Consider the following 23,091-nt stretch of genomic DNA (forward strand, 5'->3'; position numbering starts at 1 on the left):
CCTTTATTCCTGAAGATTGTGTTCCTAAGTATTCCTTCCTCAGTGACTGTACCTTTGTGTATACTGATGGTTCTCGGATTGACCATGGTGTTGGGTACACCATAGTCATTGGTGCCAACGTCTTTAGTTATTGGCTTCTGGTGCACTGCTCAGTATTTACAGCGTACTTTTCACCCTGTATCAGGCCACTGAATACATTTGGCGACACAGGCTTTTTAGATATGTCAGACACTGTCGGCACCCTTCAAAGCCTCTGTGGGCTGTACACCACCCATCCCTTAGTGCAATCGTTCCAGGAAAACTGTCACTTGATCACTCAAGATAGCCACTGAGATGTTCATGTGGGTTCATGCCCATGTCGGTGTGGCAGGAAACAAAGCTACTGATACTGGTCCCCCCAGGGGGTCCACAACTCTTTTGTGGATACGTGCGTGGCGAGCACGGGGCCCCGAGCCATTGCAGCCTTCTTTCTCTCCCGGGCTGCATTTCCTTTCCCTTCCCCTCCTTTCCCCTCCATACCCCTTTCCCCTCGCCCTCTCCTCTCCCTCTATTGGTGTCCTTGCTTATGTTGGCCCCCGCTATCCTCCTGGTTCTGTTGGTTTTACACTCCGGCTTTGTTGCGTAATCATCTCCTCCTTTTGGCATTCCTTGGTCCCCCTCTGGGGTTTGACCTCCATTCCAAAATTTCTCTTCCGTAGTGTGAGCCATTTGGGGAAGAGCACCTTACCTAGTGTCTCCGACGTGTGCCCTCCTAGTATATTCCACCTTTTCTTCTACGTCGTTGTCTGATGCTAGGGTGCATAGCCAGCACGGTAGCCAGCCCGTGTGGTGGGGTCGCTATGTACCCTTTTGGTTGAGCCCCCTGAACACACAGGGATCACACTTCTGATACCTGAGCTGTGACCTCCTCATCCATGCCTTGGAGTGGTTGCTCGTCATCCTGGAGCATCGGAACTCCCGGCAATGGCCGCCGTGCCAGACGGCCCTTGCTGTGGCTGGGTGGCGCCCGTGAGGAGAGCCCCTGATCGGAGTGGGTGGTATCAGGGCAGACGCTATGCAGATGAAACGCATAAGGGTCCAAACCTCTGGCCGCTCTTCTGCGGCCGTCTCTCTGCGTGGTACTGATTCCTCAAGTGCTGCTTCTCTTGCCCCTTCAGCCTTCCCTTCCGTGGCTACCCCGTGGGAGGAGGGTCAGGCCCGTCGTCTAGGGGCAAAGCCTTTCCTCCGTTACCTAGTTTGCACCAGGACTGATGGAGATACTTTCACCAGGGTCAAACCTTTATTGTTCGTGGAACACATTGAAGACAAGTTCGGTGAAGTGGACTCCCTGAGCAAGATGCGGTCGGGTTCGTTACTGATAAAAACTGCTTCGGCTGCCCAATCTGCGGCCCTTCGTGCCTGTACCCATCTTGGCACAATTCCCGTGTCCATTACCCCTCACCAGTCTCTAAATATGGTACAAGGTGTGATTTTTCACAGAGACCTCATCCTTCAAACTGATGAGGAACTTCGGGACAATCTCGGACGGCGGGGTGTTCACTTTGTTCGGCGTGTTCAGAAGGGTCCTAAAGATAATCGTATTGCTACTGGTGCCTTTATCCTGGCCTTTGAAGGGGATACCCTTCCTGAGAAAGTTAAGATTATGGTCTATCGCTGTGATGTGAAGCCGTACATCCCACCTGCTATGCGGTGTTTTAAGTGCTTGCGTTATGGCCACATGTCTTCTCGCTGTACCCAGGACCCTCTCTGTGGTGACTGTGGACGTCCACTCCATGAGGGGAGTCCCTGTGTTCCCCCTCCTGTATGTGTAAATTGTCATGGTAGTCATTCTCCACGTTCAGCAGATTGCCCAGTCTATATAAAAGAAAAAAAGATACAGGAGTATAAGTCCCTTGATCGTTTAAGCTACACAGAGGCCCGTAAGAAATATGCACGACTGCACCCTGTGTCCATGACATCTAGTTACGCCTTGGTTACATCTTCATCCCTTCCTCCCCCTTCCTTACCCCCATCCCGGACCCCTCTCCTTCCCCCCTCCCCTGCGGCTCCCACACCTTCTCCTCTGGGCGCTGCTCCCCCTCCCCAGCCCGAGAAGTGTCCCACTCCTTCGGCGTCTGCCGGTCAAGGGCGCCTCTCCCGGGATGCCCCTTCCCGGCACCTTCCAGGTCAAAGGTCTGCTGCAGCGCGGTGACCGCGAGAGCCGCGGTCTATAGGCCCCCAGGTTGCCCGGTCTCTTTCTGTTCCTGATCTTGCTGCAGCTGGCTCCATTATGCCACACAGCCCTCCTCGATCTCAGCCTGAAAAGAAGAAGAAACATAAGTCCCGGGACAAAGAGCCTCTGGTGTCACCGGAGGTCCCTTCCCCGGCTTCACAACCGGATTCTGACCTGTCGTTTATGGATGTCGCCCCCTCCTTGTCGGTGACGGGTGGGGACCCGGCGGTATGACTGGATTTAGCGTGTTCAGCCCTCATTTAAACCATCGTTCTGTGGTTCTCCAATGGAATTGTAATGGCTACTATCGTCACCTTCCGGAATTGAAATCCCTTCTTTCGTCCTACTCAGCAGCTTGTGTGGTTCTCCAGGAATCTCATTTTACTGATGCTCACTCACCGACCCTCCGTGGGTTCCGTGTTTTCTGTCGAAATCGGGTCGGACCCTTGCGGGCTTCTGGTGGCGTTTGTACGTTGGTCCGTACAGACATTGCTAGCACGTGGATTCCTCTCCAAACTACATTGGAAGCAGTTGCTGTTAGGGTCCACTTAGACTCTGCAGTCACAGTATGCAATCTTTATCTCCCTCCTGACAGGACTCTTACACCTGCTGCCTTAACCACCCTTCTTCAGCAACTTCCTCCTCCCTTCCTCCTCCTTGGGGATTTTAATGCTCATCATTCTTTGTGGGGCAGTGCCTTTCCATCTAGACGAGGTCTTCTTATCGACCAATTTATTGCAGACCACGACCTGTGCCATCTTAATGATGGCTCCCCTACTCATTTCAGTGCTGGTCATGGTACCTTTTCTGCCATTGATCTTTCTCTTTCTTCTCCCTCTCTCCTACCTTCATTACACTGGTCGCCACACGACGACCTTTGTGATAGTGACCATTTCCCGTTGATTATCACGCTCCCTTCCCGCTCCCCGATGGAGAGGTTACCTCGTTGGTCTTTCCACCGCGCCGATTGGCCTCTATATACTGCACAGGTCGAGTTTTCTCCCTCTTTGTCGGGTTGTATTGATGACGTCCTACGTGACGTGTCTGACGCGATTGTTCGCGCTGCTAACCTTGCTGTCCCGCGCTCATCTGGACAATTTCGTCGTCGGCAAGTCCCGTGGTGGGGTACGGCCATTGCCATTGCCATTGCCATCCGTGATCGCCGTCGAGCTTTGCAACACTTTAAGAGGCACCCATCTGTAGCCAGCCTTTCTACCTTTAAGCGCCTTCGCGCTAAAGCCCGTTATTTAATCAAACAGAGCAAGCGGATATGTTGGGAACGATTCATTTCTTCCCTTGGTTCCACTGTCCCTCTTTCATGGGTATGGGCTACACTTCGCTCTCTCCAAGGTTGCCATCGGCAGTCCACCCTCCCAGGCCTTCACCTCCCTGATGGCATTTGTACGGACCCATTAGTTCTCGCAGAACATCTTGCGGCAAATTTTGCAGTGGCATCAGCGTCGGCCTCCTATCCAGCTGCTTTCCTTCATCAAAAACAGCAGGCTGAAGCTGTCACCTTATGTTTCACCACTTGTGAGTCAGAATCTTACAACGAACCTTTCACTGAATGGGAATTTCTTTCTGCTCTATCTGCTTCTCATGATACGGCTCCTGGCCCAGATTCCATTCATAACCAGCTGCTTCAACATCTCAGTGCTCCCCAACGGCACCATCTTCTTCGGGTGTTTAACCGTATCTGGCTCCAGGGTGACTTCCCTTCTCAGTGGAGGGATAGCATTGTGGTTCCTGTCCTTAAGCCTGGTCAGAACCTCCTATCTGTTGATAGCTATCGGCCAATTAGTTTGACCAATGTTGGTTGTAAGTTACTTGAACGGCTGGTAGCCCGTCGGCTCACTTGGGTCCTCGAATCTCGGGATCTATTGTCCCCTTACCAGTGTGGCTTTCGAGAGGGACGATCTCCAATCGATCATTTGCTTCGCTTGGAATCCGCAGTTCGGCAGGCTTTTTCCCAGCGCCGCCATTTGGTTGCAGTGTTTTTTGACCTTCGCAAGGCCTATGACACGGCCTGGCGCCATCACATCTTACTAACCCTTCATCAGTGGGGTCTTCGGGGCCCACTCCCGATTTTTATCCGCCAGTTCCTGATCCATCGGTCATTCAGAGTTCGAGTTGGTACTGCTTTTAGTTCTCCACGGACCCAGGAGACGGGCATCCCACAGGGTTCTGTCTTGAGTGTCCTTCTTTTCCTCATTGCTATCGATGGACTTGTGGCCTCTGTCGGTCCCTTGGTCGCCCCTGCCCTGTATGTGGATGATTTCTGCATTTGGGTTAGTTCCTCCTCGATGCCATCTGCAGAACGGCAGCTCCAGGTGGCTATACGGCGTGCCTCTGCATGGACCCTCTCTCACGGGTTTCAATTCTCTCCTTTAAAATCGCGGGTGGTCCACTTCTGTCGCCGTACTACGGTCCACCCTGATCCAGAGCTCTATCTCGCTGTACAAAGATTGCCTGTGGTTCCACAGTTTCGTTTCCTAGGTCTTCTTTTCGACAACAAGCTCACTTGGCTGCCCCATATCAGACTCCTGAAGGTAGGATGTTTCCGTAAACTCAATGTCCTTCGCTTCCTTGCCCACTCCTCCTGGGGTGCGGACCGTTCCCTCCTCCTCCGTCTTTATCGTGCTCTAGTTCTGTCACGTTTGGACTATGGTTGTCAAGTTTATGGTTCAGCTGCTCCTTCCACGCTGCACGTGCTGGATCCAGTCCACCATCGTGGTATCCGTTTGGCCACCGGTGCCTTCCCTACTAGCCCTGTTGATAGTCTCCTGGTTGACGCTGGGATCCCCCCCCTTTCTGTTCGGCGGTCCCAGCTTCTGGTGTCTTATGCCCTTACTATCCGTTCTTCTCCCGCTCATCCTTCCTATTCTATCCTATTCCCAGACCATGGACGTCGCCCGCCTGACTCCCCCCCTCGGGCGGGTTTACCGGTTGGGCTGCGCCTTGCGTCTCTTACCCGTGATTTTCGGCTTCCTTCTTTGTCCTGTCTTCCTCGCTCCCTCCCCTCCACCCCTCCTTGGTTAGTTCCTCGGCTTCGAATTCGGATGGATCTCCGCCGCGGTCCGAAAGATTCCATCCCCCCGGTGGTGTTCCGTTCCTTTTTCCGCCAAATTTTATGGGAGTTTCGGGATGCTGTTGTTTTTTACACTGATGGCTCTAAATCTGCTGATCATGTTGGGTATGCCTTCACGTCCTTTGTTGGAACGGAAAATCATCTACTGCCACCCTCATGTGGGGTGTTTACTGCGGAATTGATGGCAATTTCCCGGGCCCTTACCTTTATTAAACAATCCCAACACAACCGCGTTTTGTTATGTACGGACTCGATGAGTGGCCTTCTTGCTATTGACCGGTGTTTTTCGCGCCATCCCTTGGTCTCTGCCATCCATGACCATCTCACTGATCTTCACCGTGCTGCTTGTTCCATTGACTTCCTATGGGTCCCGGGCCATGTGGGTATCCCGGGTAATGAGCTCGCTGATCGTTTGGCTGGGGGAGCAGTTACTTACCCCCTGTTTTCTGTAACCTCTCCTGCAGCGGATTTACGGCTTCACATCAAATCCCACTTTGCACAGTCATGGGCCAATTCTTGGGAGGCTACTCCACTGTCTAATAAACTTCGTGCCATTAAAGTGAATCCAGGCCCATGGCGTTCTTCCTTTCGCCTCTCCCGCAAGGATTCGACCACACTGTGTCGTCTCCGCATTGGCCATACCAGGCTGACCCATGGTTTCCTTTTGCGTGATGAGCCACCCCCGCTATGTGGTTGTGGAGCCTTCCAGTCAGTGGCCCACATTTTGGTTGAGTGCCCCCTTCTTTTGGCTCTGCGTGCTAAGTACAGACTCCCCCACACTTTACCTTTGATGTTGGCTGACGATTCCCGGATGGTCTCTCTGGTTCTAGATTTCCTCCGGGAGAGTGGTTTTTATTCTCAGTTTTAAAGTTTTTAATCTCCCTCTGGTGTTGGGGCAGGGCGGTGAGTGTTTGGGTGTCTCCCACTGTACGCAGTGTTCAGAGATTCCCGATTCACCTCCCTGACCGGAATTCTCTTTTCTTTCCCTTTTACTCTGTTTTTACCCCTTCTTTTTAAGGCTTGGTTAGTTTTTCTATTCCCATACGTACTTTCTGCATTATAGCAGTTGTACCTTTTAAGTCACAGGTGGTCTTGCCTATGCTGTTTCAGCATAGTGTTGGGTTCGTTCTCTTGCCAACTTCCCTCATTTGTTTTTACTAATGACAACGTGACTGCCCTTTTACGTTTCCCCTTTATCCGTTTTATTTTTCTGACTATACTGAGATGTCCCGTTAGCAGAATGGAGTCTATTTGAAACAAGGGACTGATGACCTTGCTGTTTGGTCCCTTTAATCTCAAACAACCAACCAACCAACCAACTGATACTGGTGCCAAGTGTGCAGTAATTTTACCTCAGCCCATTGGTTCATAAATTCCCTCTAATGATTTTTGTGTTGCCATCTGTCAGGAGATGGTGTCACTTTAGCTTCACTGGTTTTCCATTCAATGGAATAAGCTCTGGGTTATTAAGCTTCTCCCTGTGGCTTGGACAAACTCCTGTCAGCCCTCCCTTCATGAGGTCATTTTATCTAGGCTGCGTATTTTGCACTGCCTTTTCAGCCTTCGCCATTTAAGTGGCGCTCCCCCAGCATGTTGTGGACATTGGGTCCAATGTTAAAATGTCAGGCATTTCCTGGCAGAATGGTGTTGTTTTTTAATAGTTTGTGTGCCTGTTTGAGTTTTCCATCTGAATTATCGCCCGTTTTAGCGAACGACAAGTGAGCTGTTGACCGCGTGTTACTTTTTATCCATAAAAGCAATATGGCGAAGACCATGTAATTTTTATTTCAGGACCTCCATTACTGTATGGCATACTTTATACACTTTTCTCCACGTCTTTGTTTTAGCATTCTTCTGTTCCATCGATTGTGAATAGTGTAGTCATTTCTACCTCCTCTTTTAGTCTTCATGTTGTATAGTTCTGATATGGGCGCATATCATTATAGTTGCTTTTGCACCCAAATACAAGACAAAAGAAAAGGAAACAAACACCACACAAACTAATGTGTAGAAAGCAGGAGTTTCGAAATCAGAATGAAAGATGCAATTTCCATCTGTGCATGACAGCAGGGGGACTGAAACTCGTGCAGGGACTTCTGGAAACACAATTCTGGTATGCTCTTAGGCGATTTGAAGTGCTCCACGTTTTTCAGTCCAATGTGTGGATCTCATTGTGTGATTTTTCTCTTGTCCTCCGTATGTGATTAGGACTTCTGCATCTTACAGTCTTCAAATTGAACTGTTAATATGTTGCTTGTGTTGAGCGTGACATTCACTTACATCTGTTAGAGAGAAATTGATAGTGTGTATGGTGAACTTGATGAAAGTCATGGCAGTAAGAAAGCAAATACTGGGTTGGTGTATATGTTCATATCACTTTTCCAATTTTGATAAACACAAGACACACACATAAGAGATCTTAGTCACCAGTAATGTGTTCACTATTTACAACAGTCTGCCAAAACTGGGGCAACTTTACTATTCTGTGACTAGAAATCGTGTGGTTTTGAGGCAAAGAACTCACCAATCCATGTTCACAGTGCCTTTTCATCCAGAAAGAAAGGAAGTAAGTTTCTCAAAGGTTGTTATGCAGAGAGCAAAAAAGGTGAAAATCTGAGTGCACAAGATTAAGTGAACCACATTGGTCTGGAATGACTTCTAAAATAAACTCCTGTGAAATATTTTTTGTCAGTCTAGCAGAATGATAGAGGCTGTTATAATGGAGCAGCATCACTTCATACAGTCTTCCTGGTCATTGTTCTTGGACTGCATCTGCAAGAAGTCGTAGTTGTTTAAAATGAATGTATTTTCTTTGTGAATCTTTTGTTGATGTGTGCAGATCTTTGTATGGGGAGTTGCTGCTTTGTCTGGACGCAATCATTCCTTTCTTTTCCTTGCGTTAGCATACACACACCATTTCTCATAGGCCAGTGACAATACAGGATAGGAATCATTGGTGTTCTTAATGAACCACTAGAATCCGATCAAGCAGTGAGACACAGATGTACCCCTGCCGGTTTTTGTGATTTTGGCTTGGAGCACACGATACCTGTGAAAACAGTTTTTGAATATTCCCCTTTTGCATGCAAATGTAACACACGGTAAAATGATCACACTTAATCGTATTTCCCTGTTCTCAAGTACACTGATGTAGTTCATCGTGGGTTAAGGTGCCTTTAACTGAAAAAATGACAATATATAAGCTTGACAAGCAGTGGTGAACCTCAAATAAAAAATAAGCAATAAATAAATTCATAGCAATTGGAATAACAACATGCAAAACACAAAAGCTACAAAATTATACCCCAACCTAATACCTATTAAGTCATGGTGTGAAGGCATAAGTACAATACAGTTTAGAGACCATAAACAAGTTTTCCAGTTGGAGCTCCTACATACCATGCACTAGGCTTTTGTCCGCATGTGATAAAGGTGTTGGACAGAGGTCAGGGTTCTCGAGTGGGGGCACACAACAGCTGAACAGCACACTACCCAAATCAGCACACATACCAACACACTATGCATTAGTGATGGCAAAGGTACAGTAGTGTGTGTTACTACAAACTCTCATTGCTTCGGGGGGAAAAGTGACCAGATGCCAGCACCTCTGTGGTGCACTAAAGTTGACACATCCATAGTTTTGAAGCGGTCATGACAGGTGTCAACAGTTCCCATTTTGTGTGAACTGCTGAGTGGGAATGAAAGTCGTGTGTGCAGAGATGCACATTTGCTGGCCACCTCCATGAGAGTGGTACTGTGAACTGGAAAGCTGCAGTGTCTGGTCTTTTAATGGAACCTGGAGGGAGACCATACCCCAGTCAGTTTGGGAAAAGGATTAGTGCAATTTTGCAAGTAACTCATCAGCTCGTGGCAGAAGGTATGTGCAGATAACATGACTGTGATAAATTTCATGTCTCCACAAAGTTGGAGGTGACACACCTATTTATTTATTTAATGATCGAAAAAAATAAACAAAAATAATCATGTAGCCCACTCACTGGTCTAAAGCAGTTGAATTATGCCTGGTGACTCGAGAGATTCAGTTGTACTCATTCATGTAAGGACATGAAAAAAATGCAGTCCAGCCAAATTGTTACATTGATGTGTGCTATGAAGCTGTTCACACACCATAATCGCACAGAAAACAAATCCAAAAATTCAGAACACAGTTAATCTAGGTCTTGATAAGGAACCAGATCTGACAAAAGATACATACTTTAATTTATAGAAAATTCAAAAGTAACAAAAGCATGGAACCCAAACAAATTTTTGGTGTCGGTATCATTAATAACCAAATACACATCTGCAGTCCGTTCAACCACATGAGCTGTGGTGGACAGAAACAGAGTGAGAATTGTAATATGCTGCTCGTTTGTAGCTTAGCACATGGCATTTGATGGTTGCTGACAGAGGGAGCTGATCTGTGTGCGAGTCTGAGAGCTGAGGAGTGGAACAGTTGATATGGTGTTCACTTTTGGAGATAACGGTTTCTTCAGTGCAAACACTTAAATTAAAAGTTCATTCTAACCTGTAGACAATAATGAAATGGAATGAATGTCAAGGTCCATTCATATTGAGGAAGGCTGGGTGTGACAAATTGAAGCCATGTAGTTTTTGTTGTCCCACAACTCTCACCATCCGGGGGGCAAGCAGCCTCCTCACGCCGCACAAAGTGGGAGGGATTTGTTGCAAGTGCCACACGGTTTCCTTGTCAGCATCATCATTGGGTTTATCCATCTCAGCTAGGCTTCTCAGCTTGAGCAGCAATGTCTTCATCATCTTGTGCCATGTGCAGAAATTGTTCACTGTAAATGATGGTGACATTGCCTGGTTCTTCGATTTGGTAAGCTAATGCATGGGGGACTTAGACAATGACCAGTATTAAAATGTTTTCTGAAGACAGATCTTCACTTCAAAGCGTTCTCTGATGAATATCCTTATTCAGCACTAGGCAGATGACCATATCATCAACTGCAAAGTCTGCGTTAGATTCTGTGGAGCTTTTAGGAACAAAGTGACACTTACGGCCCTCAAACCCTTCAGCTCTGCTACCTAATCCTGATAAGACTGATGTGACTGCCTGCGTTACTGGTAAAACTCTACACAAGTGACACTGATTTGAATGTGCTCGTGGCTATAAGGTGATGACAAACTACACGTTTCATCAAAAGTGTGAGGCCAGTTCATTTAAAGCACAGTTACTGTTGGACACATGGCAGGAATCCCCAACAAACCCTTAAGTTTGTGTTTCAATTATCCTGAATGCAATGAGGTGTTGGTGTAGCCAGTTTTTATGTTTCACTTCTTCAGCAGAGTCGTCGTATGACATAAACCATCGTGGGTAGCACCTGTGATGGTGGAACCTGAACCATCAACGTAGCCACTAGTTTTTCCGAGGTGGCTATAGTAAATTGCTGGTGCCAGACAAGTGGTAGAGGTACCACATTTGTAGGTAAGATACAAGAAGAAAGTTACACAAACTGAGTGTTTGAAAGTTGTACTTGGTTACACTTGTTTTCTAACTCTGGACTCAATAAAACGTGTGGCTGTTAGAAATGGTCTAGTTAGTGAGTAAGGACGTGTCAGCATAAGTATGAGGTAGGTAGCTACATCAGAAACATTTGCCTGCCAAGGACAGCTCTGTTTCAGCTGCAGGCAATAGAGGTGCAGGATTGAGATCAGTGGCTTCTGTTCGGGACACAAAGCAAGTGAACAGTGCACTACTCTAATGAGCAATAGTGGTGGTGGAGGTGCAGCAGTGTAAGGGTTTCTACAGACTTCATATATGATTTCATTTCGTATGATACAGAATCTGGTTTCACCACACGATCTGTGTTCTCATGTATTTCTGTTCCTGCTCAGAAATCAGTGTTTGGACTGCAAGATTTAAATGCATTGTACGTAAATTGCTCATATTGGCACTGTTCTCTTTTGCACTGGATTTTCATATTTTCTCATTTGTAAGGGAAAATTCCATATTAGCTAGTTTTGATGGAATATATGTGCATCTTCAGTATATTTCCTCAGAGTGGATATGGAAATCTGCTTTTGAATTTCTTTACTTCTTGACATTGAGTATGCTTTGCAATCTTATTGGCTAAATAATTCTTCCATGTAACTGCTAAAAATGCAACAGTAGTTAGACAAATGTGTTCACACGTTGCTGGTAGTAGACACAGAGAGTACATTTTCGTAGAAATGAAGATACAACAATCATCCTTCCACTAGGATGAAAATTTCAAAGGAAATAATACATTCTATTAATAAATAGTTCCCAAAACTTTAAGTCAAAACCTAATTTGAAAGAATTGTTGTTGTCGTTGTTTTTTGTTGTTGTTGTCGTCGTTGTTTTTTGTTGTTGTTGTCGTCGTCGTTGCTTTTTGTTGTTGTTGTCGTCGTCGTTGCTTTTTGTTGTTGTTGTCGTCGTCGTTGCTTTTTGTTGTTGTTGTCGTCGTCGTTGCTTTTTGTTGTTGTCGTCGTCGTTGCTTTTTGTTGTTGTCGTCGTCATTGCTTTTTGTTGTTGTCGTCGTCGTTGCTTTTTGTTGTTGTCGTCGTCGTTGCTTTTTGTTGTTGTCGTCGTCGTTGCTTTTTGTTGTTGTCGTCGTCGTTGCTTTTTGTTGTTGTCGTCGTCGTTGCTTTTTGTTGTTGTCGTCGTCGTTGCTTTTTGTTGCTGTCGTCGTCGTTGCTTTTTGTTGCTGTCGTCGTCGTTGCTTTTTGTTGCTGTCGTCGTCGTTGCTTTTTGTTGCTGTCGTCGTCGTTGCTTTTTGTTGCTGTCGTCGTCGTTGCTTTTTGTTGCTGTCGTCGTCGTTGCTTTTTGTTGTTGTCGTCGTCGTTGCTTTTTGTTGTTGTCGTCGTCGTTGCTTTTTGTTGTTGTCGTCGTCGTTGCTTTTTGTTGTTGTCGTCGTCGTTGCTTTTTGTTGTTGTCGTCGTCGTTGCTTTTTGTTGTTGTCGTCGTCGTTGCTTTTTGTTGTTGTCGTCGTCGTTGCTTTTTGTTGTTGTCGTCGTCGTTGCTTTTTGTTGTTGTTGTCGTCGTCGTTGCTTTTTGTTGTTGTCGTCGTCGTTGCTTTTTGTTGTTGTCGTCGTCGTTGCTTTTTGTTGTTGTCGTCGTCGTTGCTTTTTGTTGTTGTCGTCGTCGTTGCTTTTTGTTGTTGTCGTCGTCGTTGCTTTTTGTTGTTGTCGTCGTCGTTGCTTTTTGTTGTTGTTGTCGTCGTTGCTTTTTGTTGTTGTTGTCGTCGTTGCTTTTTGTTGTTGTTGTCGTTGTTTTTTGTTGTTGTTGTCGTTGTTTTTTGTTGTTGTCGTTGTTTTTTGTTGTTGTTGTCGTTGTTTTTTGTTGTTGTCGTTGTTTTTTGTTGTCGTTGTCGTTGTTTTTTGTAGTTGTTGTCGTTGTTTTTTGTAGTTGTTGTCTTTGTTTTTTGTTGTTGTTGTTGTCGTTGTTTTTTGTTGTTGTTGTCGTTGTTTTTTGTTGTTGTTGTCGTTGTTTTTTGTTGTTGTCGTTGTTTTTTGTAGTTGTCGTTGTTTTTTGTAGTTGTCGTTGTTTTTTGTAGTTGTCGTTGTTTTTTGTTGTTGTCGTTGTTTTTTGTTGTTGTCGTTGTTTTTTGTTGTTGTCGTTGTTTTTTGTTGTTGTTGTCGTTGTTTTTTGTTGTTGTTGTCGTTGTTTTTTGTTGTTGTTGTCGTTGTTTTTTGTTGTTGTCGTTGTTGTTGTTGTCGTTGTTTTTTGTTGTTGTTGTTGTTGTCATTGTTTTTTGTTGTTGTCATTGTTTTTTGTTGTTGTCATTGTTTTTTGTTGTTGTCGTTGTTTTTTGTTGTTGTTGTCGTTGTTGTTGTTGTCGTTGTTGTTGTTGTCGTTGTTTTTTGTTGTTGTCGTTGTTGTTGTTGTCATTGTTTTTTGTTGTTGTTGTTGTTGTCATTGTTTTTTGTTGTTGTTGTTGTTGTTGTTGTCATTGTTTTTTGTTGTTGTTGTTGTTGTTGTTGTCATTGTTTTTTGTTGTTGTTGTTGTTGTTGTCATTGTTTTTTGTTGTTGTTGTTGTTGTTGTTGTTGTTGTTGTTGTCATTGTTTTTTGTTGTTGTTGTTGTTGTTGTTGTTGTTGTTGTTGTTGTTGTTGTTGTTGTCATTGTTTTTTGTTGTTGTTGTTGTTGTTGTTGTTGTTGTTGTCATTGTTTTTTGTTGTTGTTGTTGTTGTTGTTGTCGTTGTCGTCGTTGCCGTTGTCGTTGCCGTCGTCGTTGTCGCCGTTGTCGTTGTCGTTGCCGTCGTCGTTGTCGCCGTTGTCGTTGTTGTTGTTGTGCCCTACAGTCATGAGACTGGTTTGATGCAACTCTCCATGCTACTCTATCCTGTGCAATCTTCATCATCTCCCAGTACTTACTGCAACCTACATCCTTCTTAATCTGCTTAGTCTATTCATCTCTTTTTCTCGCTCTACGATTTTTACCCTCCATGCTGCCCTCCAGTACTAAATTGGTGATCCCTTGATGCCTCAGAACATGTCCTACCAACCAGTCCCTTCTTCTTGCCAAGTTGTGCCACAAACTCCTCTTCTCCCCAATTCTGTTCAATACCTCCTCATTAGTTATGTGACAACCCATGTAATCTTCAGCATTCTTATGTAGAGCCACATTTTGAAAGCTTCTCTTCTCTTCTTGTCCAAATTATTTATCGTCCATGTTTCACTTTCATACATAGCTACACTCCATACAAATACTTTCTGAAATGACTGCCTGACACTTAAATCCATACTCAATGTTAACAAATTTCTGTTCTTCAGAAACACTTTACTTGCCGTTTCTAGTCTACATTTTATATCCTCTCTACTTTGACCATCATCAGTTATTTGTCTCCTCAAATATCAAAACTCCTTTACTACTTTAAGTGCCTCATTTCCTAATGTAATTCCCTCAGCATCACCCCACTTAATTCGACTACATTCCATTATCCTCGTTTTGCTTTTGTTGATGTTCATCTTACATCCTCCTTTCAAGACACTGTCCATTCCGTTCAACTGTTCTTCCAAGTCCTTTGCTGTCTCTGACAGAATTACAATGTCATCGGCGAACCTCAAAGTTTTTATTTCTTCTCCATGAATTTTAATACCTACTCCGAATTTTACTCCTGAGTGATATGATTTCCAATCTATTTTTTAAGTGTTCATTTGTTAATGGAAATGCTAAATTCTTCAGAAAATTGCATCAAATTTTTACGGTTCCTTTTGGTTTTGAAAGTGAATCCAAAATTTGGCAATTTATCCCAGATATGTTTAGCTTACTATAAAATAACACCATAGGCCAACTTTTTCTGATTTTGGAAACAGAATAACCTGTAATCATTTTATCTACAGTATCCACTCCTCCTTCAGTGTGAATGTAAAAAAATAATTGGCTTCCCTGTTTTGGGGTTGACATCATCCATGTCATGCATTGTAGATAGGAGTATCAGCAAACAGTTACTTCTTTGTTGGGTACAAAAAATGAATTCATTAGCTTGGAAGCAACATTTTGAACCTCCACATGTTGGTCTCTTAGATGCAAAATTCAAGAGGTATCTCCCTTTCCTTCTTGTGAGGAGTGCGTAGAATGGTCAATTTTTTTCTCCAAAATGTCCTCCACTACTGGCAGTTTGTGTGACAATTGTCAATGATGACATATCTGTGTGTATCTTTGATGTCACTGACAAGCCTTCCTACAATTATTGCTGGGCTGTTTGTTACTAGAAATGGTCCATCTAGCTGCTTTCCTACATATACTTCAATATTACTGGTATAAAACCTTTTTGTCACTCATGGCACATATTTTAATTGAATATTTTGTGTGATGTATATATAGGGTCCAGGAGTAGCAGCCTGTAAACAGTCAACATTTCATGGACTGTAACATAATCAGCAGGATTATAGAATCACTTCAGGTTGACTGCAAAGAAATGTGGACATTTTCTGACAGCAGTTATGCTGTCAAGTTTTTTCCTTTCATTTGAAGTGGAAATGTCAGCAAATCTCATACAATGTATTACAAGCAGAAATCTCTCGTAGCCCATTATGGCATTCAGGATATTCATATGTGTACTGCCTGACTCCAGAAATTCTTTTACATTTACGTGCTGACCTTTCTCTATACTTGTCAAATGCAAAATGCCAAATATTGGCATAATTTCATGACTATCCATGGCTATACAATCTCTTGTACATTTTTATTTTTTTTCAAGGTTGTCAGTATATTTGGTAGTAAGGGATACTATCATATCTGCAATATTAGTGCCAAAAAGCTTGAAAAACACAATTTCATTAGAGAAATCTTTTTAATAGCTTGTGAGACTGGGTGGTAAAAAAAAAAATTCTCTCACCAGAACAGGTGCATTTTCAGAGAAGTATCTGTTCCGGGTATTAGTTATTAAGAACCAAATACGGGGTAATGAAACTGTCATTCAACTTTAGTATTTAAAATGTCTACAGCCTTTTACCTGTACTGTTTGGCTGATCCGTGTGGAGGAGATGTGATAATGTAGCCTTGTTCTCCTTATTATTTGAGGTCATAGTGTCAATGGAGTTATTGGCTCTGAACAATGATAATTTATGTTAAACTTTGTACCCCTCCATAATTCTGGAGGGTTGCCGTTTGGTATCTTGCAGAAGTGAAGGTACGGAAAGCCACCTAAGATACACATCATAGATATGACACACAGACCATTAGGACTTGACAACTCTGTCAAATATGCATAAGTTCAGATCTCACTGGTTGCAAGTTTGCACATACCATATTGTGTTGAATGAACTGGTACTGCATAGGATGAAAAAATAAGACTTACTGGCAGTGCATTATCAAATATGCTTGTAGAAGTGTTAGATTGGGTCAGGTGGCAGCATATGATTTTTTTCTAGTGGAAATTACTTTGTTATATAATTGCTTCTCATTAAACTTCAGTAATAAACCCATTGTAATTTCCACTGTGTTAGTGTGCATATGAAAGGTTTCCAATGTCTGGAGAGAGGGGTCATGATAGAGACCAGGCAGTATCAGTACTTGATATCGTCTGCTTGGGATAAGCCAAGAATCCTGGCATTCATGCAAGGTTCATAATCGAGACAATTCACGTGCTTGAAAAACAAGAGAGAAATTATTCCAGAAAACGTAAGTGTTGATTGGCAATCCCTCAGTACAAGTATGGAGACCCTAGTTTCCACCACTTGTATGTGAAGTGGACCATCTCCTCTCCACTACTGTGGCCAATATAATAAGAGATCCAGAGTTGTGGCAATCTGCTGGAGCAATGTAGAAGTAGAGGCTGGCTATGAATGACAAGGTGTTGGGGCCCCAATGGTCAGATAGAAAACTTGCCCTGAATAAAAAATATGGGTTTTTGAGGGATAGTGGCAGCACACTAATTCTCCTTATCCGTAGTTCGCCAACCAATCCACTCATACCACATGCATTGTGCATTGTGGCTTTGTACTTCCCTGGTGTCTTGGGCTAGCAACTTTGTATCGTTTCTCTACTCTTCTCCTATTGTGTAGGTGGTGACAATCTGGCCATTAAATTAACTCCAAGTTTTGTAGCAACGAATGCTGAAGGTCACTGCACTTCGTATTACGACTAGCAACAACCATGTTCTATGTCACCTGGCACTACCCTGAGGCATCTCATGAGTGGGGAGTGATGTTGCAGCACTGTTCCCCTTTCTCATCAGATTCTAACCTGTGTAAACAAACTAAATTGCAGTTAGCATAGGCAGCAGGCTTGATACTTGCCCATAATAAGACATTTTGTGTGTTTGTGGGCGGTAAGTTGGTGGGTGTCTGGGCAGCCATCTTCTAAAGTGACACTGTTCAGCAGCATTTAGGCAGTGGATGCTGTTGCCATTTAATTTTCTGAACTGAAGATTCTACCCTGGGTCAGTTAGTGCCTGCTATTTGGAGGCAATACTATCTACCTCTGGTATTCTAAATACTGTCACTCTGCCTCCTATCTGCTTTGTGTCTGATTTCCTATCCTCTAGTTCCAAAGCTGACTTCCAACAGCCTTCAGCTTAACAATGTACCAGTCAATATGATCTCAATATATGACATACAGTAATTTTTACAGTATTCTCCTGAATTGTAATATAGATTCCAAATCTGTTGCATAGAGGTGAACCTTTATGTGCTGAACTACAGAATCCCGAAAGATAAAGTATGTCATTAATGACTCCAGTAGAGTAACCCTTAGTGTGTTTGCATAGAATGTACTTCAAGGACTGGACTATTCATCATGAAAATAGGCATGATTTCATCATTACACCCTGCCTTGCTCAACCAGTTAGACTAAAGTTTTACCTCAGTAATGCAGTTTATTAATGTTAGGCCACTCTTTTGATTAGTTATGAAGAACATGGTACAGAAATTTCTTAATTTCAGTCCATTACATAGCACAATACCTTTATCTGTGAAATAGCTCTGCAACAACTTTCACAGATGTGACATTGAACAAAAAGCCTCTGGTCTTGGTTAAAAAACTGTTGTATTTGTATCAACACATACCTGAATATTTTTTACACCCATATTTTATGTCACAGCTACAAAAATTTTTGCACATTCTTTGACAGCCTTGATTGAAGTCAGAATGAAGCTGCTAGTCATACCTGTATGGTAATTGCAATTATCTGTGGTTCCTTATACAGTGTGTGAAGCGTGGCAATCTGAACACTGGAGTGGGGTAACGCAGTGCTAGTGATGCTCAGAAGTATGATGCAGTGTTGCTTTGGACATGCATGCCTGTCCGAAGGAACACTGGACGGTACTTCTTAACAACACAGAGCATCTCTCTCCCCTGACACCAGGTAAGTGACATTTGAATCAAAATGTGCATTTCAATCACAATATTTCACCCTTACAGGAGTGTACCTAGTGAATGTAAGAGTGAGAGTTGAAGACACATGGTTGACAATAAGTGGAAGTCAGAGTTTGCCCATGAATTGTGCTTCGATACCATAATGGTAAGACTACCTTGTGCAATAAGGAGAAATCTGGCTGAGAGTCCTGGCCCGGCAGAAATTTTCATGATTGTCATTCCATTATACAACTGATGGCTGTTCATATTTGAAACAGTGAAAACATTTCATGAACATCACAGTGCCAGCCTACTGGTATGCCCTCCAGTGGTAAATGCGAGAAATCTATGAGTGTCCCAGGTTGGCATTTAATTTTGGATGGATTTGTAAAGTGTTGCACTGCATGGCAAAGGAATTTGATGCCTCCGCCAATATGTTGCATCCTTTTAGTGCCGGTTCTTTCCCTACCTCCCTTTCTCATGACGTTGGAATCACAAAATATAAACAAGTTACAGTCTGGCTGAATCTGAAGAACTTTCAACCTGATGACATTCCGATCTCACCTGTACCCCCTTCATCTAGATCATGAACTGAACTAGGATTCTTTGGAGTCAGAAACATCAGTCAATCTGTTCCGATATCTTTTCCCAAAACACAGTTTTCAAACCATTTTCTTGTTGTGGGCTTCAGTGCAAATACGGGTTTGATGCAGCTGCTCTTAATAAAACACAAATTCCATTTACACTCAGCTCTGTTTTTGCACCACTGAAATTCAATACTGCTTGGTGTTAATATTAAAGATCTTCTCCTACAACTGTGTGTGTGTGACAGGTTGGTCCAGACGTACCGAGGACATAAGCTAATTTGCACTGAATTTTTCTCCTTCCCACAATTCAAACGTAAATTATTTTTTGTGATTGAAATAGTGAGGTTTCTCATCTTGACACATGATATTGCTGATAACCAGAACACCACTTCATGCAAAACAGCAAGACCTCACCTAAAGAAATAATAAAAGGGTGAATGACTTTGCGGGTTCTGTACAAAGTCAGATTAAAGAAAGATTCAGAAGCATGCTGCAAGATGTTTCACCCATAGGTTTGAACAACATATGAGTATTATAGAGATTGGGAAATTAAATGACTCCCTGGAAGAAAGGGAACTTTCTTTTTTAGGAGCACTGTTAAAAAAATTTAGAGAACCACTATTTGAAGCTGACTGCACAACGATCCTACTGTTGGCAACATACATATCACGTAAGATAGAGAGAAATTAGGGCTTGAATGGAGCAATTCAGATAATTGTTTTCCCCTCGCTCTGTTTCCCAGTTGAACAGAAATAGTTATGACTACTAGAGTTATGGGATACTTTCAACCATGCACTACACCGTGGCTTGCCAAGTATGTATGTAGGTGTAGATGTATACAAAATGAAACAACATGTATCAGATACCATCCCCATATATCATCATGATGTAAAAAGTGATTTGCTACAAAGTCTGCTCTGTTTAACCCGTCTAGTGGCTAATAGTGCTTCCTCTGGATTACAGGGTCCTGGATTCGATTCCTGGGCCGGTTGGGTATTTTCTCCACATGTGGACTGTGTTTGTATAGTTTTCATCATCATTCATGAAAGTGGTGAGATTGGATAGAGTAAATTTAATGATTTGTACAGGCACTGATAACTGCCCAGTTGAGCACAACACAAATCATCATCATCATGTGTTCTACCCTGACTGTTGACTCAACTATCACCTGTGTCATCATCTTTGTAATTGTTGTCATTGGTGGTGTTGCTTTTGTTGTTATGAGGTACTGTCTCCCACAGGATTATTTCCTCATCCTGCAGATCCAATCTCGACAATTTTTTTTCTACTCATAGCCATTTCTACTGAACCTACTGCCATAATTGTTGTCATTGTGCATTTTCGGCATCTGAGGCTAATGATCTCTGAATCGTACTCATTTAGAAATCTTCGTCTTTGATTTCCAGTTACTTGGTCTGCATGGCTGTGGCAACACCTCTAGCTTCCATCAGTGACGGAAGAATCACGATCAAAAATTCAAGTTGTAATACTCCAGTTTTTGTAGAAACCTTTGAAATGCTTAAATATTATCTTTGCAATAGCTTGCTTGTATAATGTGCCTTAACTGTAGGTGAGACATTCAAAAATTTACTTACAAGGTACATGCACCGACATACAAATTTCTGCCCATGAGCCTAAGATGCGTGAGCGTATTTTGAAAATTGCTCTTGTTACACATTAACAGCCTTTGTGAAGTGTCAAATTACCTTTGTGTGCAGCCCATAAATGAGCAGCAGCAGGCTGACAATGTGATAGCAGTGCAGCAGAAAGTGACAAATGTAAGCTGTCCTAATTTTAATCTGACCATAATTGAGATATCTTGTCACAAAACAGTTTCCAGATTTTGTCCATGTTGTCTTTAGTCGAAAGTATGGTTTGATGCAGCTTTCTTTAACAACACACAGATACCGTTTACTGTGAGCTTTATTTTTGAACTGCTGAAATTGATTAGGGCTTCTTGTTCACTTAAATAATCTACCCTTAAAATTGTGTGTTGGGTAAGGAGTGCAATAGTGAGAGAAGTTGCTGCTAACTTAGGTCATTGCCACATGTAGTTCAAAGTAATTCACATTCAACCTTTCCTCCTCCCTCACAATTGTTCCCTTAAATTTCATTATTGGTTGTAATTGATTTGGCCAGATGCCATCTTTCTTGCACCTACCATATGCAATATCACTAAAAGAGCGAAACCAGTTATTCATAACCCTGCCCTCTGTCCTCACTGTTGTCAATTACCACTTGGCTTGTCACTGTTGGGAGAGACTTTCTCTCGAATGATTATTTCCTGGGGTCATGAATGTAACCTTAACAATCTTAACATTATATGCCACTGATCTCTGCTAGTAATGGCTGTTTTTGCTGAACTTAACTGACATAATTGTTTTTATTCCTTTGTGGGGGTACAAGAGCCAATGCGTGTGGCAGTTTGATGGTATATAAATATCATAACCGAGTGAAATTCAGTTATTTGGTCTGTATGGCTGAAGCAAGACATTTGAGTGCCCTCCATAGCTACTTGACGTTGTCAGGAAACAAATTTGACAAATTCTGGTGCAATGGTTTTCTGATATCATGTGTCTTAGACTTACAAGTAAGTTAGACAAATATGTGATAACCAGTTGTGCAGGACTACATGGATTGTCAGAAACTATTATTTCTTTGGAACCATGTATCTGAGGAAATGGGCAAGACTTCTAAAAAGTCAGATTGTTGAAAATTTGAGTGTGATGTTGTTTGGCATCAGCTTGCACTCGTTGTAATCAGTAGGTCGAAAGTAACACATGACAGGACATCTACGGAAGAGGCCACATGCTGATACACAATTCCACTTCTAAGGAGCTGCACATCAACCTTAATATTGTGACAGTTAGGGCACAAGAGAGCCATTGAAGTCTTTTACCTGCAAGTTTTTTGTGATCTATCGAATTGTACGACGAATATTTTGCCTCTGAAAATGATCGTACTCAGAGGAGCTCGTCGTAATGTTGGGAGTTGTGTTGTTCATTACGGCACCCATCATTGCTTGCTACCACTGTACTATCCTCTGTTGATGACCAAAATTGTGTTCCACCTCCATCAATTGAACTAGAAGAGTGTTGATTAAATTGGGTTCTGAGTCTGATGGCATGGGGGGATCTGGCACCCCTGGCATCATCATGGGGTAGAATTCTCCTGAGGTCACTACTTTTACTACTCTTTAATTACTTTAAAGTACTGGAGCATTAGAGGACTTACCTGCTGCAGCAGTAGGATCTGACAAGGAACCAGCAGCTGTGGGACCTGTCGTCCATATCTCATTCATCTGTTGGCATTTGTCAGGTTACTGTGCAACCTAATGCTTTTGTTCATAGTAACAAAATTGTAAAGCGAAAATAACCAAATGAAACTACAGTAGTGTGTGTGTTCTCCAGTGGTTTTATAGTAACAACCTACATACTGAGACTCTATAAGTGCTGTTGGTTTTTGGGGAATACTGAGTGGGCTGTGGCATGAATCGGAGTTCAGATTGAGGAGTGAAGCATGCAGGATAATTGGTGAGGTTATGCAAAACCACTTTGCCATCTTATTAACAATAGTGGTTAGCACATCTGCCTAATGAGCAGGGGGCTTGGGTTCAAATCCTGCCTTTCACAATTAATTTTCATTGTTTTGAGTCTCCATGTATGTATCATTGGTGTTTGAGGCCGCTGGAACTATATAGTTCTACTCGAGTAAATTATGTTGCTTTAGTGTTTTCACTACTAACGTAGGTGTCTGGTTGCATAACCTTCCATTGTGCCCTAAAGAAATATGAGAATCACAAGGGAAAGTCAATGACTATATTGCAAAACACCAATAAATGTCGAATATTAAACCGGATGATATGGTAACAGTGGGAATTAGTGAAGTTTGGTGACAGGAGGAACAAGACTTTTGGTCAGGTGAATCAACAGTTATAAATACAAAATCAAATAGGGGTAATGCAGGAGTAGGTTTAATAATGAATAAAAAAAATAGGAGTGTGGGTAAGCTACTACTAACAGCATAGTGAACGCATTATTGTGGCCAAGATAGATACCAAGCCCATGCCTACCACAGTAGTACAAGTTTATATGCTAACAAGCTCTGCATATGATGAAGAAATTGAAGAAATGTATGATGAGATAAAAGAAATTATTCAGGTTGTGAATGGAGACGAAAATTTAATAGTCGTGTGTGACTGGAATTTGAGTGTAGGAAAAGGGAGAGAAGGAAACATAGTAGGTGAATATGAACTGGGGGTAAGAAATGAAAAAGGAAGTCGTCTTCTAGAATTTTGCACAGAGCATAACTTAATTATAGCTAACACTTGGTTCAAGAATCATGAAAGAAGGTTGTATACATGGAAGAATCCTGGAGATACTAGAAGGTATCAGAAAGATTATATAATGGTAA

Source organism: Schistocerca piceifrons, unplaced genomic scaffold, assembly GCF_021461385.2.
Source record: "Schistocerca piceifrons isolate TAMUIC-IGC-003096 unplaced genomic scaffold, iqSchPice1.1 HiC_scaffold_2246, whole genome shotgun sequence".
NCBI classification, from domain to species: Eukaryota; Metazoa; Arthropoda; class Insecta; order Orthoptera; family Acrididae; genus Schistocerca; species Schistocerca piceifrons.